We start from the raw sequence: 26,976 nt of genomic DNA on the forward strand, positions 1-26,976 counted from the left end.
GTAGATGTTACAACTTGCCCCAAGCATGAGGTAAGTTGTAACACCGCACTTCTTCTAGAAAATAATTGATTGTAAAATAATGACTAATAGTTATGGTATTATTTTTACTTTATTGGGTAGAGGAATAGTTACAGCATCCATCCATCTTTATTTAGTAGCAATATAATCAATAGATTTCAAGATATATTAGTTTTCATGAAAAATGTTACAACAAGCCCCTCTCTCCCCTACTTTTTTAATTCTATCTTTGTGGTATTCTTATAAAACACGGGATATTTTTATAACTTACGTTATTTTTTATTGAATATACTATATACTTCACCGCGGGTAAAGCTGCGACAGTTAATGTAATATAAATAAATAAAATATATAAGGAAATAAATGCTTTTACAGCCTATATTGATTTTAATTACTTGACTAAAAATTGTCATCAAAGATGACTATGATATTCGGTAATAAAAGTTTAATAACCGGTATTAAATGTCAATAATTACGAACAAATACCAGGCATCAAGCACCATTAAGGAGGTTGGGCGGCAACGGCACCCCCAATCGGTCATTAGTGCAAAAACGTCAAATCAAACGGAAACTTGGGCAACTGACAGAGAAACTTTCCCTTAATTGACGAGGGGGTTCGGTTGCTACGTTAAATATTTCTAAATAAAATAGTAAATTATAAATAAGAGGGTACCATTTATTTTTTCTTACTTTATCTGATGAACAGAAATTCAATCGGTTTGCTTAATTGCGTTCATGAAGTATGTTTTTCTCAATTCCTGTATTTTTTTACATTTGTACGCTGTACTTGTTTCAATTTGTTAAAATAATAATAATAATTGTGTTTGTTTGCAAACGAAAAAAAAACCGACTTCAATTACATCGACAAGGTGGTGGTGCTTCAACATCTACAATAAAAAAAAATTAAAGTAGACAGTATATTTTTTTAATAGTTTTATGTGAAAATGTCACATACAATTATCAGACTGTTTATATCAACGAGGTACCGGTTGTTCTCGGGTATTAAGAGCCAAGGTCGGAGACAGGTTTTAAGAAACTGCCATGGTACCGCACGAGACATCAGACGTCTTATACTCAATTTCGTATTAATAGTGACACCAATAATTTTTTACCTTGCACAACCGTTGTTTTTAATTTATATATGGACATACATAACAACATACGTGTATAGTCTACGTGTAGGATGATTAACAATACAAATGTTACTATTTTTTTCTTTATGGGAAAAAATAAACTTTAAAATTAACTGAATAATAACAACTCATATTACACTTCAAAACCATCCTGGCCACCATCCATCTTGGTTCCTCTTCCTATATCCTTGTATTTTATCTAAGATAATGTTGTCCAACATCCTTGTAGGCCTACACGGAAAAGCTCTATAGAGGCTTATGCCCACTAGTAAGATGTTAAAAGCTGAATTAATCACTCGATATTGAACTGCGACGTTTTTGCAAAGCATTATTGACACGACTGTTTCAACTGCCCAATATTGAATAATAGGTAAGTAAGCGGAAAGGTCACTAGCCTCACTAGGCGCCTATAACCTTCAAAAACGCGATTGCATGCATAACGCTATTTAGATTGGTATAATAAGATTTTTTTTTAATTCGCGAGTCTACAGTTATTAGGGAGACATTTCGTCCCGTGGCATAGCGTCTGCGTCGCCGAAATATCAGGAATCTCAGAATGATAATTATTTCAGTTTCAAGTACAAAATTAGCCAAAAATATCTTAAAAACTAAAGTTGCTAACTTTATCGTTTTCAAGATATTTAACCATTAGAACCAACAACTAACCACTAGGTATAAAATGCTTTTAAAAGGTTTGGAACCAAAATGGTATTTTTAATAAAAATATGCAAATATAAGTAATCTACTACTTAAAAATAATAAAGGAATGTGGACTGAAGTAAAAATTCTTTAGTAATAGGCATGGACTGTGTCTTAGATATACGAAACGTAACTGGCTATGCGAGAGAGAAAGAAAATGTGTGCTCGTACCTATTTCTCTTGCTCCGTACGCCTCGCCAGATCACACTTTTCGTAACGCTCTCGTCACGCATTCACCAGCTTACTTCCCAAGTCAAGCGTGCGTAGTAAAATTTTACTTCGAAAAAAAATTAGTTTTTTGCTTAGGCGCTGTCCTGGCATGCTCATTTGTACGCGTATACCTATGAGACCGCTAACTTTCTATGGAGCAACATTTAAAACTCTGATGTTCGATTTTAAATTTCAAGCTTATGTACGTGCAAAAAACGTACGTTGTACACGGCCAATACTCCGGTTCTATTACGCATTGTTGCAACCGGTGTACGTAATTATGACACGCTCTTGCATTGTGGGTTTATATCGGATCATTCAAGCGTTAATGTGTTACGTTTTATTCCGCATCTACTCGTACCTGCACACTCACACATACATAATTAATATCATTTTATATAATTTATATTATAAAACTATTCGAAAACGGGATATTTACTATTAGACCGAGAGCCCAGGAAGGCCAGACTTTCGTTATTTCATAAAAGCTGAAAATTATATGTTTTTAAATAATATGTTTTTTATTTTTATTTTGTGGAGCTCGATATTCGATTTTAATGTCAATTAATGTTTAAATTGTGCTGTGCGGCTACGGCACCAAAGAATATAGCCACTCCCTCTCTTCCTGTAAGTGTCGTAAGAGGCGACTAAAAGATAACAAGGTTCCACTAGCACCTTGGAACTTAAGGAGCCGACCGATGGCGGGATAACCATCTAACCGCTGGCTTTGAAAGACACAGGCCGAAGACGGGCAGCAGCATCTTCGGTGCGACAAAGCCAACCCTGCGGTCACCAACCCGCCTGCCCAGCGTGGTGACTATGGGCAAAACACATGAGTTCACGTTATTTTTGGCGTAAACTTGTGGAGGCCTATGACTAGCAGTGGACTGTATCTATAGGCTGTAATGAATGTTTAAATATCGAGCTCCGCAAAATGAAAATAAAAACCATGGTAGGTAAGTATCCCGTTTATGAATAGTTTAGTAATAGGAGTAACCATGTTAATCTAAAATCTTAGGTATACTCGTATTATAGTTTATATACAGAAGGAAATAATGCTTAAAACAATTTCAATAAATTAAATTTTTATACATCGATTTATTTATATTTTAATTTTTAATTGTTTAAAACATTTATTAGCAAATAAATACAATTAGAGACAAATACTAACGATTACTAGATTTAAATTGCTAGCACATACGCAACGCTTCATATGACGTGTTAATGTTGTAACAATACTCTTTATTGACATATTATCCGGTACAAAAAGAGAGTTGCTAGTATATGTCATAAATATTTGTGTTTGCTCACAAAAGAAAAAAAACCGACTTCAATTTCATCGACGAGTAATACAACGTAGATCGACGAAAAAATAGTCAAGTAACTACGCGTTATCAAAGATTACTCAAAAAGTAGTTATCAGATCTCGATAAAATTTATATGTGACCACATGATAAACATCAGCTTTCGATTAAATTAAAAATTATCAAAATCGGTACTCCCAGTAAAAAGTTATTGCGTATTTTCCAGAGTTACCCTCGATTTCTCTGGGATTCCATCATCAGATCATGGTTCCCTTATCATGGTAGCAAACTAGGGATATCCCCTTTTCAACAAAAAAAGAATTATCAAAATCGGTACATCCAGTAGAAAGTTATGCGGTATAATACAACGTAGGTCGACGAAAAAAGCGTCAAGTAAAAACGCATTATTAGACATAACTCAAAAAGTAGTTGTTAGATCTCAAATAAATTTAAATGGGACCAATAGACACACACCACCTTTCAATTAAAAAAAATTGTCGAAATCGGTCCACCCGGTCAAAAGTTCATAAATAAAAAAACAGTCGAATTGAGAACCTCCTCCTTTTCTGGAAGTCGGTTAAAAAGTAAAAAAAAAAACTGAGCATTTTCCTATTTCTTTACACTATAATTCCAAAAAAATATTAACTAAACAAAGTAGAACATGAATTTTCTGATTTTTCTCTCCATATAGGAGTCATCTCGAGAAAAATCAGCATCGTCTCCGAAAATTAGCCAAATTGGACCAACCGCTATCGAGTATTGCACTTAGCAACACTAGATTAGTAGCTATTTATTTTAGCTATTTTTAAATTATAATATCTATCTTTTAGCCGGTTGACAACAAGCAGAGATATTGAGTTTACGAGTAATATTTACATTTCGAATCAATAGCCAGAAATTTTACAGTGACAAATATAAATGTTTAATAATAGTCATTAACGTTTGCTTCATACGATGAACGGCAAACAAGCTTCGGGCAAGTTTACTGTAATAATAATATAAATATAAAACCTTACTAATTTTTTAAAGAGAATTTAATGTAAGTAAAAATTAAAAGTTAAGCTAATTATGTTTATTAAATATTTTTTCAAAACAATAATTGTTGCGTGTTTTGACAAAAAAAATACGTCTATCTATATAGTTTATCTATCAATTATCAGCTCATCTATTTGTATGAACAAGTACTTTTATATTGTACAGAAGCAATTACAATGTAGTTTATTATTTCATAATATTTATCTGACCCCGTCGATTTCTAGTTTCAGGTTTGTATTCTATTACATTTATATAATTCATGATGTTTTTTCAAAAGGCTATGGCAGTATCTTCCTTGTATATTGTATAATACTTACGTATTTTAGGCGTGCAGATAAGAATAATATTGGTATTATACAACCACATGATGAAGACTTTGACCTGCCATTTCAATAGAAGGTCTGGACTTGGCATTTCATGAATGACTGGTAAGCCATTCATGAAATGCCAAGTCCAGACCTTCTATTAGTGGTAAGGTATACCAAATTGGTGAATACTAAACCTGTCGAAAACATGGATATGTAAGTAATAACTAAATATACATTAGGATTTGTAACCTTGCATTATGCTTTATATAAGTAAAGCAATAAATAATTAGTACCGGCAACGCGAGTAAAATTTCGTGGGTAGGCCTGTTTGGGAAAAATTTGATTACAAAAATTGAATCTATGGTGATCATAACAATGATTTGCAAATATTTTTTTATATTTTTATAAGCAATGTTTGTATGTAAAAATTTATAGTATAATTCTTTATTAAAACAAATATATTTTTATTGATACTAGTCGAAATTCGACCATAATGAAAATTTTAAATTAAAGAAAACCAAAAAATAATGAAAATAAAGAACCTTTTTCTAAATTTTTCAATTTGACTACTTTGACTTGAGCTTTGACAATCAACAAAAAAGTAAAATATGCGTGTGTGTGTCAAATAACATGGTAGTGTGTGTAATTTTAGTGTGTGTAAACTTTTTATGCATAATTAAAAAAAAAATGAGCATTCTGCACTCCTTTACTATATAAACTATAAATGTGCGAAATACTCTTCCGTCCGCGTAATTTTCGTAAAAAGGGGTACAAAGTTTTTGCTTCACATATTAATATATAGATTTTTAGTATTATGTACATTTACAACCTTCAAAAATTATTGCCTTTCAACATTTTAAACTATCTGAAACTACTAGTATAGGGGTATGCCGTATAGTAAATAAAGAATAACATTATAATAACTCTTAAGGTCAATGTAATAAGGATCGTATTTAAAAGCTGTGTTGACATGTTATGTTGCTCAATTTACACTTACAATATGAACCGATATTATAACGGCTTTGTGATGAAACAACCGTGTTTAACCTTAATGTCCTTAATTTTTCGTTTTTGCATCTCAATAATAACATAAATTATATAAACTCCACGACTTATATATTATGAAATAATTAATTAAATTATCGGTAATTTTTTATCGATAAATTAAAAAAAATTTATGCAATCAACAATTGTTCACCTTTTATTTTTCTGTCCCGTCATATGTTCGGAATAATGGGATTCATACTTGAATAAGCATCACATTACAATTAATTAGTACGTAAGAGCTTACTTAAATAACATGAATGTACTCTTATAGATAATAATATTTTGATCATAATTTTATTGCACTAACTATATAAAGCTCAAAATTGCTTGATTTCAGATAATATTTTTTTAGTTGTAAAGTGGTTCCAATTTTCAGTTTAAATATTTTTTTTCCGATAACTAAAAAAATATTATATGTATACAATTGTCTTGTAAAATTGAAGGCACATATTTTGATTTTCCTCCTAACCAGCACGAAAACAGATTTTTAAAGAGATTATTAATTGTTTCAATTGCACTTAATTGGTTTTCTGTTAATGAATGCTAAGATATAGTTTAGGGGTTTTAACTGTTCTGTTTATTTGTTACTAAATATCTTATAATATCTACTTCAATCATCAGTAATTACAACATTGAATATATTAATTTTTTAAATTACGTTTACGTTTTCATGCAACGATATTCGGCAACAATTAGTAATATTACCTGTATAGAATCACTGCACAAAACTGTAAATACCGCATCACTTAAACCGCTGGAAGATAGCACCGAGATAAACATTCAAAAAAATAAAGTTAATAACAAAAATCCACATGTATTTTTACACGAAAAAAAAATAGAAGCAAAATTTGAAAAGTGTTGTGAAATGAGATGCGCGCGAGTTCTTTTGAGCGTTTCTTGTTGTAAAGAAACATCGCGCGCCCACGCATCGCGCGAGACGCGAGCTATTACTAGAGTGTGTGTCGCCGGCCCTGGGGCAAGGTTGCCTGGAAAAGTGCAAATAATACCGCACATCATAAAAATTGTAAGGAAATCACTTTTTATCACTATAAATTTGTTTTGATCACAATACAAAATACATAAAGTTACACAAAATTGCATCCTATTACTAAGTAGGTATATCTTAATCTATTGTTGTTCAGGTATCTCAAATTTTATTACACAATTATTTTAAATTCCTGTGATTATTAGAATGCATGGACGAAATATTTTTTTTTTATACACATTTCATTAAAATTTTGTTAAGTATTGGTAAAACTTACAAAATTTTCTTCTTCTTGTAATTCTTGAAAAATATAGAAAGTATTGACGACCTTGCTGGCCTTTTGCCAGACAACGTCAGCTGGCAATGCGCATTCCTGGCTTCATATCCTCTTTTCATTACTAAAGTCAATCTGTTTGTACTTTACACTTTCGTTTTTAGGATTAACTCACTGTTTACCATTTAAAGTATTTAAGATATTAAAAATATTTATAAATATAAATAGATATTTACGAGTTTCTGATTCGAGTACGAAGTTAAACTCAGTTCTCTCTCTATCTAATCTAATTTTATGTACCACTATTTGAAAGAAATACAACAAATGTACAATTACAACCATTCCACCCTGCCTTACAGTGATTATAGAAATTTGTTTACAGTGAACATTTTTATTACTCGGTTTCACCCGCGTAATTTCCGATCCCGTGGGTATGTCGGGATAAAAAATAGCCTGTATTATTCTAGATCTCTTATTATCTACGTTTCCAAATTTCATTAAAATGGATACATACATACATACATACATACATATATAAATACTAACATGCATCCTAACAAACTCGCATTTATAATATTAGTAGACTTAAGTTAAAGGAAATTTTCAAAACTAGCGAAACATGAAATTTACATTGCTTTAGCAATTCCTTGGTGTAGGCATTTTATCTATCGACTGGGCAAGTTGTTAATGATTATTTAGCCGATTACCTAGCTGTTTTATTGGACGTCATTTAGGACGCTAACGTAGATAGAAGGGCACGGTTTTCTAAAGCGACTAGGCTTTTTATAGCTAATTAAACTAGTCGGTTGCAGTATATATATAAATTTTATAAATATAAATAAACGCTTCACACTCAACGGCCCCCAGTAGGATTTCCTTCTGTGTCGGGGGTCTGGAAACACAATATACAAGCACAACGCCCAGACCACGACAAACATCTATATGGCCGATACAAATGTCTGTCGTGAGCGGGAATCCAGCCAGGGCGCCAGCGCAACAGCCAGTGCTGAATGAAATCAAATACAGTTCTTGGACTCATTTAACTAATCACACAGTTAATTTATTTATTTAATATGGTTTGCTAGCAGTTATTACATTTATTATACTTGACAATATTAATTTTATCATAGACTACATTTATAAATAAATGTACAACCATATTAAAGCAAACACGACAACACACAGTTGGACACAGTTGACAAAGTGATGTTTCATGGACAGTGATCAAACAATAATGATACAAGTAAGCCATTGTCCTAACTGCCACAAGTACAGTTTTAAGGGATTTCAAATCAAGTAATAGATGAATGTTACTTTATCAATTGATTTTTTTACGTAATAGTTCACCAAGTGAACACTTGCAAGCAATAAATTTCGAAAAACTTTTTGTTTTGCTCGTCTCATTGGCTAACACGTTTTAGTTATAGAGTTTATCAAAACATTTCTTTAAATAACTGTAGGTTACTGTAACTTAAATTTAAATTATAAGGATGTGTATATTAGGTAATAGAGGTTTTGGGCTTTGAGGGGACAGGAACAGATTCTTTTTTTTTAATTGTAGAGGTTTGTACATAATATATACAGCAAATGTTTACCAAAAAGCGAAAGGAACTTCGTTCCGACCGGGGCACCATAGAGTCCTGACGCCATTTTTTTTAAACATTTCAAGTATGTTCGTATTACAGTTTTAAGATATTTACAGACATGTTATTGGCGATCTTATTATCAAGGTCCTGTTCTAACTCCTCTGAGTACGTAACTGTAAAAATGTTTCATTTGCACAACTACCTATGTGTAATATAAGTCGTTATTTTAAATAATTCTCAGTTTATAACGTTTGACATCACCAGTTAAATCATAAATCTTTGTACGATATTTTACTGCAAGAAAACAGTAAATTTTGAAATAGTAAAACACCAGTAAAGTTGCGTCGTAAACGAACTGTTTCGATTAGGTTGGACGTACTTTCAATGCTCTATAAAAATATCTGTACTAAAATTATTATAAACATATGGAATAGCCAGTTAAATTTAGAAAAGAAAACATTTGACGTTAGATAGTATATTTAATTGATCGTGATTAATATTATTAAAAATTAAATTGTTTGAAAAAGCTGAGGTAGAGCATAGTAAGAAATATGTTGCTTAAATTCTGGAGCAACCCGACTGGGATAGCACCTCAACCTTAAAGAAGACCAGAGCTAAATAATACTGCTTTTAAGCAGTGTTGTGATCCTGTAGTAATTAAGGTGACCAGAGCTCCTGGGGGGATTGTACGCTTCTGATGTTGCAGGAGCCTATAGGCTATGGTAATCGCGTACCATCAGGTGAGCTGTACGCTTGTTTGCTGACCTAATTGTATAAAAAAATGGAGCTACACATATTTCGGGGTAGACACATACACATACTGCACATCTACAGTTGATCGTTTTTGGAGCGTATTTAACATAACCAGACTTCGACTAAAACACAAAATCATCATTTTAATTAAACTTTGATTGTTTTAATCACGTTTTTCACCGTTATCGTTCATAGCATTTCATAGATAGGAGCAGTGTTATTATTCTTACTCATACCGGAGACGATATTTTCTACGGACGCAAAAGAGCAAACATTTAACTATGCTTTTGTTTTTTTTTTTGGAAAATATAAATACTTCTTCATAAAGTCCTAATACCTAATTCCTAACGTTATCTAAACTTGCTATGTTCTTTAAGTCGGTATTAAATTGATAGAATTAAAACGGTAACCATAAATATCAACCAAATTGAAAACATTGAAGTATGAACGATATTAGGAAGTGAAGGTAGTATCGTACACATAGCTTGAATGATATTTTTAAGGTTCTTATAAACATCAAGGTCAAAAGTGAAAGAATTAAAAAGTTAATTAGTAAATTCTTATGCAATACACTCAAGGACCTTAAGTGATTAATTTAAATTAGTTATTAAGATCATCGTCTCGGTCGTTTTAAACAAAGATTGTACTAAAATTGAATTGTTTATTATTGATACACATTTGGATAGAGATTTTGTTTTTTGAACTGGGCCGTTTAATACAATAATATAAATATTAAAGAATTATAATTATAACAAAAATTAACAGCCTTGATATGATGAAAGTCAAAGCATTTTCAAATATATATACAGTTATACATCCATAGATAAGTATTACGCTTCAGCCTGTAATATCCCACTGCTGGGCATACGCATCTTTTCCCATGTAGGAAAAGGATCAGAGCTTAATCCACCACGCTGCTCCAATGCGGGTTGGCAGATATATTCCCTACTATGAGTAACGATCGCTATCAGGTGTACATGATATCAACCGGGACCGATGGCTTAACGCGCTCTCCGAAGCACGGTGGGAAGCCCCACAAGGACTGCACAAACAGCCAGACCACGGCAATCGTCTGTAAGTATAGCCAATACAAATGTTTGTCATGTGTGTGGATCGAACCCGCAACCGCCGGCGCAACAGCCACAAGCCAATGCTATGACCGTTGTGCCAACGCGTTGTCGTGGATAAGTATATACTCGTATATGCGTAGGAATTAACTATATATATTAAATAACCGATAACGTAACCTGATAACCAAATTCATAAACTTAAATAATTTAAATACCTACTTATGGGTATGTTCCAATTATCTACAAATCGTACACTCATCCAAAAAAATGCAAAGGCTATATGCTTGGACATAAAAAAACGTAAGAAGGCGAAGAATTAATAGATGTTTCTAGAAATAGTTTATTTTCAGAAAGGAGAGATTAAAAAATTCTGATGTTTTATTTTTATTCGTTATTTTAATCGTTTTTGGGTTAATTTATTTATTTAACATAATTGCTTAAATTTATACTACTTGATATTTCATACTCATTTTATAATTCTGATCTTAAAATGATTATATATTTTATTTTTATTATCAATTTATTTTACGAACCAAATTTTTACATTGGATTTAGCTAATTATATTCACTCGCTCTTAATATTTATTCCAGAACACGTTTTACAAATACTGTATTAAAAATAATTATAAATCTTAGAGTATTATGAAATATTTTCATTATTTAAAGTAGACAGTAATGTCAACTCATAAGTCGTGACGTAATAGTTCACTTGCCCGGGGCAAGATGCGAAAGTTGTTGAGCCGGTTAGAAACAGTGCGATGCGGTTGCCACTCGTCCTAATGTTTGTCACCTATACTTCATTAATGATTTATCGTTAAATAATAATAATTATAACATTAATTGTTATGTTTAATATATAGTTGTAGTATAAGTTAAACAAAACAAAAAGCAATTTTTCTTTCGTATATTAATGCTTATTACAACGTGAAACAAAAACTTTGTACCCCTTTTTACGAAAATTGCGCGGGTGGAGGTGTATAATATTTCGTATACTTATATTTTATATACAAAAGGAGTGAAGAATGCTAATATTTTTTTTAAATTATGTATAAAAATATATTCAAATAATAAATAAAAAGAACATTACACACACTACCATGTATTTGACACATACACACGCGCATATTACTCCTTTTTTACTCTTTTGTTGATTGTCAAAGTCTGTAGTCAAATTGAAAAAAATTGAAAAAAAGGTTCTTTATTTTAATTTTTTTTTAATTAATATTTTTAAATAATATAATCGAATTTTGAACACTGGGTGACAACTTGTATGTGGAAATGTAGATAGCTGATAGCTAATCTACAATTGTTTCACTTTTTCATTTTACACACAAATTTTATCTTCTTCTTTTTAGTGTTAACTAATTGTAAATATCTGAATCAATGTATACATAAAATTTTGTTATACAAATTTTATAACTTAACAATATTTTATTTCTATTCGATTATAAAAAATATTTGTCAATTACTATATCGGTTATTGTAATCGGCTCAAGGTCATAAGACAGAAAAAATCATCAATAATATACGTATAACATCTAGAAGTGATTTTTCACAACCCTACAGACATCACTTGTCGCATCATTACAAGTCGATTGGCCACTGTGTCATCGGGGCAAGGCGAATAAAGCGAGTAATCACGGAACAGTTACGGAGAAATGTCACTTGAGTCACTATAGTTCATTTCATAATCACAACTATTTATTTATAATAAACTTTAACATTTTGAAGATTTGAAAAACTCGACAATAATTACGTAATAAGTAGGTAAATACATAAATAAATAAATAAATAATTATTCAATCGGTGATGAGGATGATTATCTAAGTTTTCTAATATGTTTTTTTTTTCTTTAGAAAAAGTACAGTTTAATTACAAAATAAAGTCCTTATTATTTCATCGTTAGGTATAATTTTTATATGGTTTTTTAGTTAGTTAACTCAAAAATCGGTAATGGCAATTTCTCGTACGATTTTTTCATCGCACATAATAAAGAACTTATAATATAAAAACATTAACAAATAAAGTTGATATTTAAATTATAAAACTTATATGAAAGAACGTAGTCAAGAGCAGAGTGGGGCGGGCACACTTAATTTCATTGGGTAACTTATAATGAATGCTGACGTTGTCTTCGTAAGGTCTTCCAATACAAAACAAGAATCATTCACTTTAAAGAGCTGTTACTCTATAGTATAACCCCATGATGAAAATTAATGCTTTCGTTATTTATTGCAGTATCAGTCACTAGATTTTCAGGTACGTATCAGTAGGTACTAGATTTTCCCTCTTTTTCACCTCCCCAGGAGCTCTGCCTACCTTCCTAACCCACCACAGGAATACAACAATGCTTGAGAACAGTAATATAAATAACTGTATTTTTTCTTTCCAAGTCAGACTAATTCAGGTTCAAAGCAAAAATATTTCTTGATGTGTTCTACCTCAACATTATTAATTCCTAACATATCTCAAAACAAAATCAAAAATCACTAGTCATTATATTCTTCAAAAAAGGAGGAAGTTACTCAATTCGACCGTATATATATACATTTTTTTAATGTATGTTCTGGGATAACTTCGTTATTTATAAACCGATTTTGATAATTCTTTTTTAATAAAAATTTTAAATTAATTTTGCGAAAATTTTAATATGCTTTATAGAATTTTGCTATACATTCCAATACTTATAACCTACAAAAGATACGCGCAAAATGCTTTGCGCAGTCGAAAACTTGTAGTAATAATAAACTAACATGTTAAATTATGTATACCTGTTTATTTATTTATTGTAGTGGCATTAGGAATTGTCTACGATTCTCGTACAATTGAAAAACTGGTTTTACTCGTCCTTATGTAAATTATATTTTGAATTTTAAAAGATGTTTAAATTAGTGAACACAAACTCATGTAGATAGTAGTGTAATAGTGTTGTATAATAGTTTCGATTCGCATAAAAATACGATTTCTAAACAAAAGCAAGAGAAAGCAGCCTGTCGGGAGAGTTATTAAAATGGTCTAATAATGTAGTAATACCACGGATCCAGAACGGTAGTAGAAAAATTCATCGGGCGATTATTTTCTGACATACCCGCACATATACAATTATAATAACTTTATAAATACTGTTATCTGTTATAGCTATAAATATTTAGTTCTTATTATCTTCTTATATCTTATTATATTATATTAAAATATGACCTGACCTACTAATATGTACTGAACAAAGAATATATTCAAATTAAAGCTCTATTCAAAACGTTATTTAATGTGACATAAAAACACCCACATATTTATTTGTTTATATACCTAATAATTAAATAACACGTAATAAAACCACTCACTTTTCACTAACGAAATTATTGAAGTACCAAGTATCTACTAACCAAAAGTCAAAACTCTTTAAATTAATATTTACTTTATATTTAGACAATCATTATCAGATTTTGATCTCTTTTACATTTATTTATTCCTGGGCGGTTTTTATCTTCGTATTAGTTTATTGTATTGGCATGTCAAGGTGTCACGGAAGTCCGTGATCTTTGAAGCGTAACTAATTGTAAATGTTTATGACCCGCTGCAGCTGTGCTACACTTTCTTTAAAGATAATAAATATATAGCGAAGAAAACTAATTGATTTGGCTATTGAGCATTGTATGGTGTCAGAAAATAGAATACAATTTTAGATATTGAATCATATCGAACTAACATAATAGTTGTTCTGAAAATTTTAAATCAATTGCGGAAGATTTAAAATTTTAAATAAAACAAAATGGTTAAAATATGTAAAAAGTAATGGTTAAAATATGTAAAAATTTATTTTTATATTTTTAAAGCTACTATAATAATGACTGTATAGGCTGTAATGATGATGTTGATAATGATATATTAATACTAAAAATGGTAATATTATTTACCTTACAGATTTAGTGAGTACAGGTTTAAATTCGTTATAGAAAAACGGCAAATTTGTAAGCTTTAGGTATAAGCAATTGATTCTACGTTGTAATAATACATAAAATGTACACGCTGTTTGACTACCAGGTAACTGCGGTCCTTCAAATGGGGAGTTCTGTTGATCACATTCCACGTGAAAAAAAATCCTAGGTAAATCGGTCCACCTAGTCAAAAGTTCTGAGGTAACATACCTACATATAAAATTACAGTCGAATTGAGAACCTTATTTTTTTTAAGTCGGTTAAAAAGGAATTTCACGGTCTAGGTTCTGACTGACGACGTTTCAGACTGCTCACGTACCGGATTTTAAATCTTATTACAGAACGTAATGCTATGGTTTCATGTACAAAGGCCATGGGCGCACAGGTAATGTTTGGTTTATCTAACGGATTTAATATATGTAATATTGTAAAGAATACCAGACATTATAACTTTGTATATCTATTCAATAAAACTGAATACGTGTATCGTGTATCTATTTAGATAAAGTGTAGTGAATCTTAAGAATATTTCATACACGCTTACGATTTATAACTAAGTAAAATTGCGTGTTTGCGGAGAGCACATTAAGCCGCCTGTCCCGGTTGTTATCATGTACACCTGATAGCGATCGTCACTCATAGTAGGAAATATATACGCCAACCCGCATTGGAGCAACGTGGTGGATTAAATTCGGATCCTTCCCCTACACGGGAAAAGAGGCCTATGCCCAGCAGAAAATGACTTCAAGAAGGCAATTATTATTTAAAGTGTTTGTTGTATGTGTAAACTTTTTATTCATCCACATAATTAAAAATTCATTATTTTATACTTGTGGTTAATGTCGTGTGTTGTGCTATAACCATTTTTTGTCATTCATTAATTTATTAATTAAAATTAAAATGACATCTTTCCTTGGCCTACGTAGAAATGTATCTTTTTACGAGGAATTGTAGTTAATAACTAAAATGTCCCTTAACATTATTTGTAAGATTGTTTGAAATGTGTTGTATAATTGTATCCATTTAGTTAGATTTTCAGTTTACTTTTTTAAATTTTAAGAACCTATTTTACAATAGATTCAAAACTATAATTACTTAGATTACTTATGTGTTTCCGCAAATAAATCCATGCGATAATCATGCTCGTTTTTATTCTAGGCCATTCATAAAAAAGTACCCACGAATATCAGTCAAGGTTACGAGTGAGTGAGTGAATGAGTCAGATAATTTTGTTTAATTGTGAGTAAAAAATGTTTGACTTTCACTTTCCAACGCTTCATAGCTTGACTTTTAGAACTACACTAGGAACGAACAAACCTAACCTTTTAAAGATTATGAAATGAATATAATGTAATATTTGTAACACAGTCGTGAACAATGTTACATATGGGTAAATATTGCTTATATTATAAAATACGCAATATCGTGATTGTTTAAGTCTTCCCACTATGTCTTCGCGTCTATATAAAACCTGTGAAATAGTTATTTTTTAAATATATATTTTTTTTAAATACATAAAATGATTAAATACATCGTTTTAAAAAATATTTTTTTATAACAAAATTGAAGATGATTAAAAATAAATTGATTAAAGAAATCGTTCGGTAATATATTTTAAACAATTTAAACAAATAGATTAAAAAGTTATTTATAAACATTTTTGAATATCATATCAAAAATTGACCGCTCCAGCGGGGATCGAATCCGCGTCTCCGGCTGACCGTGTCGGCGCTTATGCAACGATGTACCCGCTAGATCGAAATTTTTGATATGATGATTTTTATATTCGGTTTAAGCGAACCGTGGCGCCGTCTATAGTGAGTTCTTTACAGAAACCCGTAACTATTCAAAGTTTCATATTACAATGAAAATCTTTGACAGGAGACGACACCATGCTATTTTTAATATGTGCGATTTTTATTTTTGTGTTACTCTCACATTAGGAATTCTAAACAGTTATTTATTATAAAAATTTATTATAATTTATAAAAATTGAGTTATTTATAAATAACTCTTAAATAGTAGCGTTTAACAGATACAGGGGAGGTAGGTCGACAAACCGACAGCGATATTTGCCACGTCTCGATGAATCAATTGTCTCGAAATGAACCCGTGTCCGGACTGACAAATAGCTGCTACACGGGACTGATTTATATGGGAGACTGTTCCCATTCTGTTCATTCATACAAATATAATTTCATTTGTCACATTAATCTATAACTTTTTAAGCCGACTATGGCAAAACCAAAAAGAGTGTTATAATTTTAGTTGCCTATGTATGAATGCTCACCCTTCCTCATATCCAAACGACTTGTCATATTTAGATAAATGAGGTCATTAGAAATGTCTTAATTGTCTGCGGGTTATAGGCTATTTGGTGTCATATTATATTAAATGTATCTCCCAAACGACTTGTCATATTACTCGTATTAAGTGACGTACCTACTATCTTTTTTTGTCGTAGTCGGGTTTTAGTTTTTAGCTTTTTTATTGTTCTTTTTTGTAATTTCTTGTAAATCGCCCTTTCTTTTTTCGTGATCTTTTGCAATATCGACTACTGTTGTAATGCGTTTTAATGTTTCAGTAGTTATAGGTTTTATCAATTACAAACAAATAAATTAATAAATATTTTACCTTTATACTTCTATTAGGTAAAACCGTATTCTTAATCGGTAATCAAAAAACTAACGAAAACAAAAACACAAGTTAATTCATCAAAACCATATATAGAACGATTTTTTTTTTCTGTTTCAGGGTTAAAACGAAGGTATTCCACAGAAGTCGGCACTGGAGGCGTGAATTTTGTAATAAGTAGTAATACGAGTATAAGTGTCAATTACGAGTTTTGTATGAGATAATTCGGAATTAAATGTTTTATTTTTCCTCACTTAAGCATTTTTAATATAAAATTAAAACATTGGAAAGATTATGCTGTAATAATAAATATAAATACGTTTTCTTCAAGTACCAACGAATATTTAAATGTAATTAGAATTGCTAATCCTCGTCCATTGTGATACTTTTTTGTTCTATAAAGTTCTCTTTTATAGTGACCCTGCTTTTTACTTCGGGGGCTGGTTCGATTCCCGCCTGAGTCTGTCAGTCTATATCAGTCGATTGTAACGTATTACACAAGCATTCACACACTGTCGTCTGTTCCTATACGCAACCATAGGAACAGCCGACTGTGTGTATGTTAAAGATATATAGATTTTATTATTTATTATAAAGTTTTAATTTCTCGCAGTAGCAATTAAATAAGCTTACAGCCTTACACATATCAAGGTTACTTTAGCCCGTTGGCACTGTGATCGAGCAAGCGCATACAATATACATGTATGTATTTTTGTCTTACTTAAAAAATAAAATATGACGCACGCACACAAATCTCATTTATTAATATTATAATGCACACGTGTCTGCAATTTACTGTATATAAATATTTTACACATTTATTTCTTTTGTAACGAGTTCTGAGAACGATTTCGGAGAAAAGGTTAAGGAATAAATCTTAGTAAGTTATTGGTTTAAGTTGTACCTAACAACCTATGTATGTTTTTTGTTAGTCAGTAATATAAAAATGAAAATAAGAGTTTATAAAATTGTAATATCATTTAATTTATACACTTAAATAACAAATTTAATTTTGTATTTAATATTCGGGGAAAACCATTCAAAATAATACCTCCGACTAATTACATTAATTAAATGAAAGCTGATTACTACAAATTCGTAGTTCAAAGGAAAGGAGTCTAATAATGTGCCTATTTTGAGATTTTCAAGGAAGTAGGAGTTTGGGTATATAGGTACTGTGATCAGACGCTAATTACGCATTGATATCATTGTTTCCGGTTAAAAATTAAATAATCGACATACAATCAAAAAGTATATGTGTAGTGTAAAAATCTTTTGTGATTCGACGACCTGAATCCGAATTTGGAGTCTGTTTGGTCCCTACACCCCTTAATTTTGAGTAGATTCCAAAAAAACCCGACAAAAGTGGCAAAAAGCGCAAAAAATTGAATTTTTTGTGGTAGTTAATGGATTTAAAATTAAAATTAAAATATGGAAAATAAATTTTAAATTGATTTAGAAAATTCTTTGAAACGTAGTCAAAATTTGTATTCCACTACCAGACAAATATTTTTGATTTTAGCTAAAATTAATATCACATCTTTATTACATTAGAAGTTGAAACAATAAAAAATATACAGACGAATTGAGAACCTCCTCCTTTTGTGGAAGTCGGTTAATATTTTTTACCTATTATCGTTTACATTATGACTTGGTTTACTTTAAGCTATTCATGCGCTTAAATCCTATACCGTTTTTCTATACATTTAAGTTGTTAGCGTTACTTTGCTATTGTGTAGCTCATAAATACAAGGCTTTTGTCATAAAGTTTAAAAGATTCCGAAGATATCATTTTAATTTTCCACGATCGTGAGAGTTTTTACTATATTATTATAGTATTATTGCATTTATATTATTATATTTTAATAAGCTACTAGCTGTACCCTCTACGCGTTAGTACGCTTTTTTAATTTCTTATTTTTTTGGTCGCACCAACTCAGAAACCTTCGTGGGCTCATGCACAACACTTTGCTAAAGATCGTGACATGATTAAATGTGTAGTTTACGATTCTAGAAAGGACATACAGACAAACATTCATATTTATATATATAGACAAAGGGAACACAAAATTTTATTTAAATTATGTAGTGTCCTTCATTTGTAATATAATTGTATATTTCTCTTTTTAATTGGGTTATTAGTCGCATGGGATTTAAAAAATATTGTTATGTAAAAATTAAAATATTACTTTATTTAAATGTATAATTGTGTTTGCTCGCAAACGAAAAAAAAACCGACTTCAATTACATCGAAAAGTAATACAACGTAGATCGACGAAAAAATAGTAATACTTTGTTCGTATTCCATATAACGCGACATTATAAAATTGTAGAATTATATAATGTTCTACTGTTATTTCTAACATGTTGTTAGCGACATGATTGTAGGCAGAAATTTCATAAAAATCCCGTCGTCGATTCGCGCGAAGCGCTGACATCGCTTATTACGGCGGGTTTTTTAGTTGAAGCGGATTTATATTGAACTAGCTGTGCCCGCGGCTTCGCTCGCGTTGAAATCAGTGTGTCACAAAGTTTTCCTGGTAAACTTTCGGGGAAACTATCATCAAAATCGGCTTAGCCGTTCCGTAAAACTTCCTCTTGAAGCCCTCTCTTCATTGGTGAAACAGCATGAAAATCCGTTCAGTAGATTTTGAGGGAATCGATCACATACACTTTTGGGGACTTTGTTTTATAATACACTAACTGTTACCCGCGACTACGTTCGCATGGTTATGAAGATATGTATTACTTTTAAGATGTTAAACGCAATTATTTTTTTAAATAACCTATCAGGCGAACTTATAGCTGCTGTATGTTTCATACAAACTATCAACTCCAATTAAACTCCCTTAGCGGTGGAATATCGCAAAATCCGTTCTTAACGGACATCTACTAACTATAATCTACCTCCCTGCTAAATTTCATCTTTGTCCATTTTGGATGGATGGACCATCCAGCGGTTTTTGAGTTCTTGTAAATGAATGAGGCGAGTGACCTTTCTCATTTATATATAAATATAGATTACGATGCATTATTTGGATATCTTCTCACCATCTATAGAGCATACATTTTAAATTTCAAGTCTCTTACCTTAATAACATAGGACTTTCATACAAACTTCCAACCCCCGTTTTATCTCCTTAAGGGTCGAATTTCGTAAAATCCGTTCTCAACGGATGTTTACATCCTATAAGGAACCTATTTGCAAAATATTAAGTTTCTAGCTGTTATAGTTTCGGAGATTTCGTGATGAGTGAGTCAACCTACCATACCCCGTTTTAACCCCAAAAGCGAGTTGATTTCTAAATATACACTATCTGAACACTTTCTTACCATCTATAGAGCATACATGTTAAATTTCAAGTCTCTTACTTCAAAAATATAGAACTTTCATACAAACTTCCAACCCCAGTTTAACCCCCTTAAGGGTTGAATATCGTAAAATCCGTTCTTAGCGGATGTCTACGCCTTATAAGGAGCCTTCCTGTCAAATTTTAAGTTTTTAGGTGTTATAGTTTCGGAAATTTCGTGATGAGTGAGTCAACCTACCATCCCCCGTTTTAACCCCAAAAGGGAGTTGATTTCGAAAGATACATTATTGTAACACCTTTTCATCATCTATAGAGCATAAATTTTAAATTTCAAGTCTCTTACTTCAAAAATATAGAACTTTCATACAAACTTGCAACCCCCGTTTTACCCCCTTAGGGGTCGAGTTTCGTAAAATCCGTTCTTAGCGGATGTCTACGTCCTATAAGGAGCCTACCTGCCAAATTTCAAGTTTGTAGGTGTTATAGTTGCGGAGATTTCGTGATGAGTGAGTGACCTTTCGCTTTTATATATATTATTATAGATAGATTACGGTTTATGTCTTTTTTATTAAAAATATGTAATGTTCATGTTTTCACACAGCTCCGATGCACGACTGGAGTTTACCCCTTTAGATCAACTGTCTAAATAGGCACAAAAAGGCTTACTAGTCTAAGAAATATATTATTACTATATCAAATTGTAAATAAATGAATCCAATAACGCCATCTATCGGAACCTAATTGCGTTATTAGAAAACGTCTGAACGCCATCTCTAACAAGGTCATTCGTTCAGCAGATTTTACTGTTCAATTTTTTCATTCCGGGGCCTTAAATGAAAATCGATTCTTAAGGAGAAAACTCCAAAAGCAGTCAAGTAAATACGCTATCAGATATAGCTCAAAAAGTTCGAGTCAAATCTCAATTATATTTAAATGGGACCACATGACAAGCACCACCTATCGATTAAAAAAAGAATCATCGATATCGGTTCACCCAGTAAAATAGTAATGAGGTTAATATAACGTTGGTCGACGTAAAATAGCCAAGTAAATACCCAGTATTAGCGATAACTCAAAAATTAAAAGCTCAAATATATTTATAACGAATAAACTGCTACTCTCTACTCTAGTGGAATATTGTAATTTGATCGATAGTGAACGAAGTAATTTCATTAAATTTTGATAGATGGCGTTGTGGCAAAGTATTGAACATGACCACAGTCGTCTTAACATCGTCATGTAAATACCTACGTGTCATCAAAGATTACTCAAAAATTGCTCATTATATCTCAATCATATTTAAAACGGACGACATGACAAGTATTAGCTTTTAATTTATACAAAAAAGATCAAAATCAGTGTACCCAGTAAAAAGATATAACGTATAATACAACGTAGGGTGACGAAAAAACCGTCAAGTAAATACGCAATATTAGATATAACTCACAAATTACTAATCAAATCTCAATTAAATTTGAATGGGACCATGTGACGAATAGTAGCTTTTAATTTATATAAGAAACGTCAAAATCGGTGCACCCAGTAAAAAGTTATGAGGTATAATACAACGTAAGGTGACGAAAATATTGTCAAGTAAATACGCGTTATCAAAGATTAATCAAAAAGTAGTTATCAGATCTCGATAAGATTTATATGTGACCACATGATAAACATCAGTTTTCGATTAAAGTAAAAATTATCAAAATCGATACACCCAGTAAAAAGTTATTGCGGATTTTCAAGAGTTTCCCTCGATTTCTCTGGGATCCCATCATCAGATCCTGGTTTCCTTATCATGGTACCAAACTAGGGATATCCCCTTTCTAACAAAAAAAGAATTATCAAAATCGGTACACCCAGTAGAAAGTTATGTGGTATAATACAACGTAGGTCGACGAAAAAAGCGTCAAGTAAAAACGCATTATTAGATATAATTCGAAAAGCAGTTGTTAGATCTCAAATAAATTTAAATGGGACCAATTGGCACACACCACCTTTCGATTAAAACAAAATTTGTCGAAATCGGTCTACCTGGTCAAAAGTTCTGATGTAACATACATAAAAAAAAAAAAAAAAAATACAGTCGAATTGAGAACCTCCTCCTTTTTTGGAAGTCGGTTAAAAAGAGGGTTTGACCGACTCTCAAGAGAATTAATTTTTAATATGACAATTGAAAATGACCAATTACAATATTTCTTTTAAGGGTTATTTAATTTTAACAAGGTAATAACTCCGTTAACAGAATCCTAATGCCGTTATAGGGACGATATATCTGTTAGGATATCAAATGTTATTCACAAGCCCTACTTATTTTGTGTATTGAAATATGACTATATAAAAATTTAATCAAATAGAAAAACAATAACACAAGCTATGAACGAATAAAAAATTTAAAAGTAATCTTTTAATTTCAGTTAGAATAGTCCAACTTAACCACGTGATTCTTAATCAGTTCAGCGGTTTAAGCAGAAAAAAAAGCGACGTAATTAATCCAATCCAATTATTTTCTCATACATTATTAGCCACGGTGGCGGTAGACAATTCATTTGAAACGCTATTTTCTTTGAGGCGTAGATAATCAGGAATAGATTGCTCGTTTCTTTAACGAATGCTCAACGATTGAATGATGTGTAACAGTACAGACGATGTTAGCGTATCAATTAAACGTAACATGTCTGATATGTTATAATAATTATGTATTAAATCATATAACTGTAATAAATGCAATTAAAGTAAAGGTAGTTTTACAACAACCGCATTTTTACGCGATAAACAAAACACGCATATTTATTATTTCTCTATTTTGATTGTAATGATTTCGAAGAAATAGAATATTAATAATCTAAATAAATTACATAACTGTATTATTATTTTAGAAGTAATTTCAGATATTAATAGACTTGTTGAAGCTAGCTGCGTTTAAGATAATTAAATTATTCACAAAACTTAATATTGGGTAACAAATATTTAAATAAGTTTGAACCTTTCAATTTGTTAACATTGCTTTCGATTCATAATACGGTCGCCACGTAATAATAGCTATCTACTACGTAATGAAAATTTCAGTAATTAAGATTTTTGTAACAATAATCAGAATTAATAGTCATCTCTCAATTAAATTCTTATCGTCGCTATAATCATTTTTTTTACACGAAACTTACAATAGAAAACACACACACACGGAACAATAGAATCGATTGATCATTGAAGCCTTACTATTACCAAAGTCTACAGAGTTATATCACACAATCAACCACCGGCTTCGGACACGGCAATTTTACGGATTATACAGGTCGGGAGGAAGCCCACGTGTACACATACACTTAAGGCTACTGCATACGTACAAAGGCGTTGGTACGTGGATGGGACGTTGTTATTTAACATTGACGGGGATTTTTAATGCATACGCACCGTGACAGTTACTCAGTAACAGTAGGTTAAAACTTAAACATATACAACTTAAAAACATATAACTTAAAAACATTTATAAATATCATGTATACATGATATTTATAAATGTTTTTCATGTATACATGATATTTATAAATATTTTTAAGTTATAAAAAATTGTTTAGAATTTCCTAATGTGTGGGTAACACAAAAATAAATCGTACGAGTTATCATATAACTTAAAAACATTTATAAATATCATGTATACATAATATCATATCAAAAATTTCGATCTAACGGGTACATCGTTCCATAGCTTAATTGGCTAAAGCACCGACACGGTAAGTCGGAGATGCTGGTTCTACTGAAACGGTTCGATCCCTACTGGTCGATTTTTTATATGATAACTTTAAATTAAGCGGTGATGTCAAATTAAGATATAAATTTTACGTGTATTCGTGTTACTTTGGCTATTTTATTCTGTCTATTGTTTTAGATTATTAAGTTTCAAAGCGACGACTCGTTGTATAGATTACTTTATTCTTTAACCGAGGTAGGGCACAGCAGGAATTTCCTGCTCAAAATATGGAGCAGCCCGACTGGGGTAGTACCTCAACCTTTCAGAAGATCACAGCAAAATAATACTGTTTTCAAGCAGTATTGTGTTCCTGTTGGTAAGTAAGGTGACCAGAGCTCCTGGGGGGATTGGGGATTGGGTCGGCAACGCGCTTGTGATGCTTCTGGTGTTGCAGGTGTCTATAAGCTACGGTAATCGCTTACCATCAGGTGAGCCGTACGCTTGTTTGCCGACCTAGTGACATTAAAAAAAAAATCTTATTATAAGTTTTTGAACAAAATAATTTAATAAATGAACTTTTGTATAGAATATTCATATATTTAGGGATATAGTAACTACCAATAGATAAATTTAGTACACACAGCGCATGTAAATTCAAATGTATTTTTGTGGTATCTCTGCAGTAAGTACATAAGCTATACATTGCGGTACATTGAACCGCTTTAACTTTAAGTTGTGCATTGTAATTATTACAAAATTTTAATGGTATTTTCGAAACGTCATACTACACTTATTTAACATACACACACGGTCATCTAATCATAAGATAAGACACACAGATGTTTGTATTATAGACAACATAATATTGATATGTTGTGAAAAAAAAATGTTATTTTTCTTGATAAAAATATACATAAATATATAGACATAATATTAAAAATTCTTATTTAATGTATAAATAAATAAATATATCACACCCAAACTTGGTTCAGGAATCGAAAGCTGAATTCTCAGAACAGGGTGACTGCAAACTGCACCAACCGACTAGTGAAAAGTCAAGTCATTTTATCTATTAATATTGTTTAGTTTTAAAATTATATTTTGTAAATTAGGGCTTCTACTTGTTTTTAATTAATAATATATTATATAATGATACTATAATATTATTAAATAATAAGTAAATATATATATTTATATAAAAAAAGCCGACCGATGGCGGGATAACCATCCAACTGCTGGCTTTGAAATATACAGGCCGAAGACGGGCAGCAGCGTCTTCGGTGCGACAAAGCCAGCCCTGCGGTCACCAACCCGCCTGCCCAACGTGGTGACTATGGGCAAAACACATGAGTTCACGTTATTTTTGGCGTAAACTTGTGGAGGCCTATGTCCAGTAGTGGACTGTAAAGGCTGTAATGATGATGATGATATATATTTATTAATTATATTTACAACATCCCTAAATCCTTATATTTACATACCACAGTCTGCTCCGACTTTCGTTACCTCCAAAATGACGGCAATGTAGACCCTGACGTGGAAAATAAAATAATGCGGAATGGATAAAATGGCGACAGGTCTCTGGAACAGCTCGTGATCCACGAATGTCCCTTAAACTGAAGGGGAAAATCTACAAAACGATCTGTCTTATATATGGATCAGAATGTTGGATAACGAAAGTGACGGATGAAAGAGTACACGCAGCCGAGATGAGAATAATGAGATGGACTTGTGGGGTGACGAGGAAAGATCGGATTAGAAATGAGTATAAGTATAAGGGAAAGTTTGAAAGTAGTACCCGTGACGGAGAAACTGAGGAGGAGTAGGTTAGCGTGGTATGGGCATGTAATGATAAGGGATGAACGCTATATTGGTAGAAGGATGTTAGGGATGAATGAAAGGAGGAAGAGAGAACGGTAGGCCAAAAAAGCGATGGATGGATTGTGTGAGTGAGGACATAAGAAAGAAAGGAGTAAGCGCTGAAGTGGCAAATAATATAGATAATTGGTAAAGGAAAACATGTTGTACCAACCCTACATAAGTGGGATAAGGGCAGGGAGATGATGAATTATATTTACAACATCCACGGGCTCTTAGTTGCCTATGTCATTTGTACTACATAAAATATTTGATTTATTATCATCGTGCGTTTTTTAAAATAGTTTAACTCCAGATCAGCAGTTTCAAAACTGTCTAGGATTACTAGGATGGTACCAAATAGTACAAGTATAATAATATACAAATATAACAAGGATAATATTTAACTTTATTATAACATTAACATTAACATTATTTATATTTAATTTTTTTTTTAGGTCTATTGCGCGTTCGTGGATCTGGAAAAGGCCTATGATAGAGTGGTGAGGAATGAATTGTGGTCAGCATTGTCCGTGTACGGTGTGAGCGGCGCACTCATGCGAGCACTACAATCTCTTTATAGGGATTCTAGTGCCTGTGTGAGGATAAACGGGGCATACACTGAATGGTTTAATATCGAAAAAGGTGTTAGGCAGGGATGTGTAGCGTCACCGTGGCTGTTTAACTTGTTCATGGACAATTGCTTGACAGAGTTAAAAGAGAATGAAAGTGGGTTGAGAATGGGTGAGTTACTCGTCAAATGTCTTCTCTATGCTGATGACCAAGTACTACTTGCGTCCTCGGCCGAGGAGTTGCAGGAGATGGTAACTGCTATGAGTGGAGCTTTTGTTAGAAAGGGAATGAAGATGAATGTAAAGAAGACGAAAGTGATGGTGTTTGAAAGAGATGAGGTAGTGACAGACTGTAATATCGTGATTGGAGATGAACAAATTGCACAGGTGAATGAGTTTGTGTATCTGGGTTCGAAGTTTACAAGAGATGGAAAGTGTGAGAGTGATATTGAAAGAAGAGTGAATGCAGGAAACATGGTGAACGGAGCTTTGAACTCCTTTATGAGCAGTCGGAAGGTGTCTAAAAAGGCTCGTTTGGCTGTGCATGAGGGGGTGTT

At 31.8% G+C, this 26,976-nt stretch overlaps 2 long non-coding RNA genes across 2 annotated transcripts; one reads left to right on the forward strand and one right to left on the reverse strand.

The window, feature by feature from the left end:
- Positions 1-128: 128 nt before the first annotated feature.
- Positions 129-12,792, reverse strand: LOC123657036. Its single transcript, XR_006743640.1, has 3 exons — positions 12,782-12,792; positions 6,008-6,016; positions 129-245 (listed from the first exon to the last, which is right to left on the reverse strand). It is a non-coding gene; the product is annotated as an uncharacterized LOC123657036 (long non-coding RNA).
- LOC123657035 lies at positions 6,639-17,244 on the forward strand. The gene is made up of 2 exons (XR_006743639.1): positions 6,639-6,778; positions 17,112-17,244. It is a non-coding gene; the product is annotated as an uncharacterized LOC123657035 (long non-coding RNA).
- Positions 17,245-26,976: the final 9,732 nt, after the last annotated feature.

The sequence above is a fragment of the Melitaea cinxia genome, chromosome 10 (genome assembly GCF_905220565.1).
Source record: "Melitaea cinxia chromosome 10, ilMelCinx1.1, whole genome shotgun sequence".
Classification (NCBI taxonomy): Eukaryota; Metazoa; Arthropoda; class Insecta; order Lepidoptera; family Nymphalidae; genus Melitaea; species Melitaea cinxia.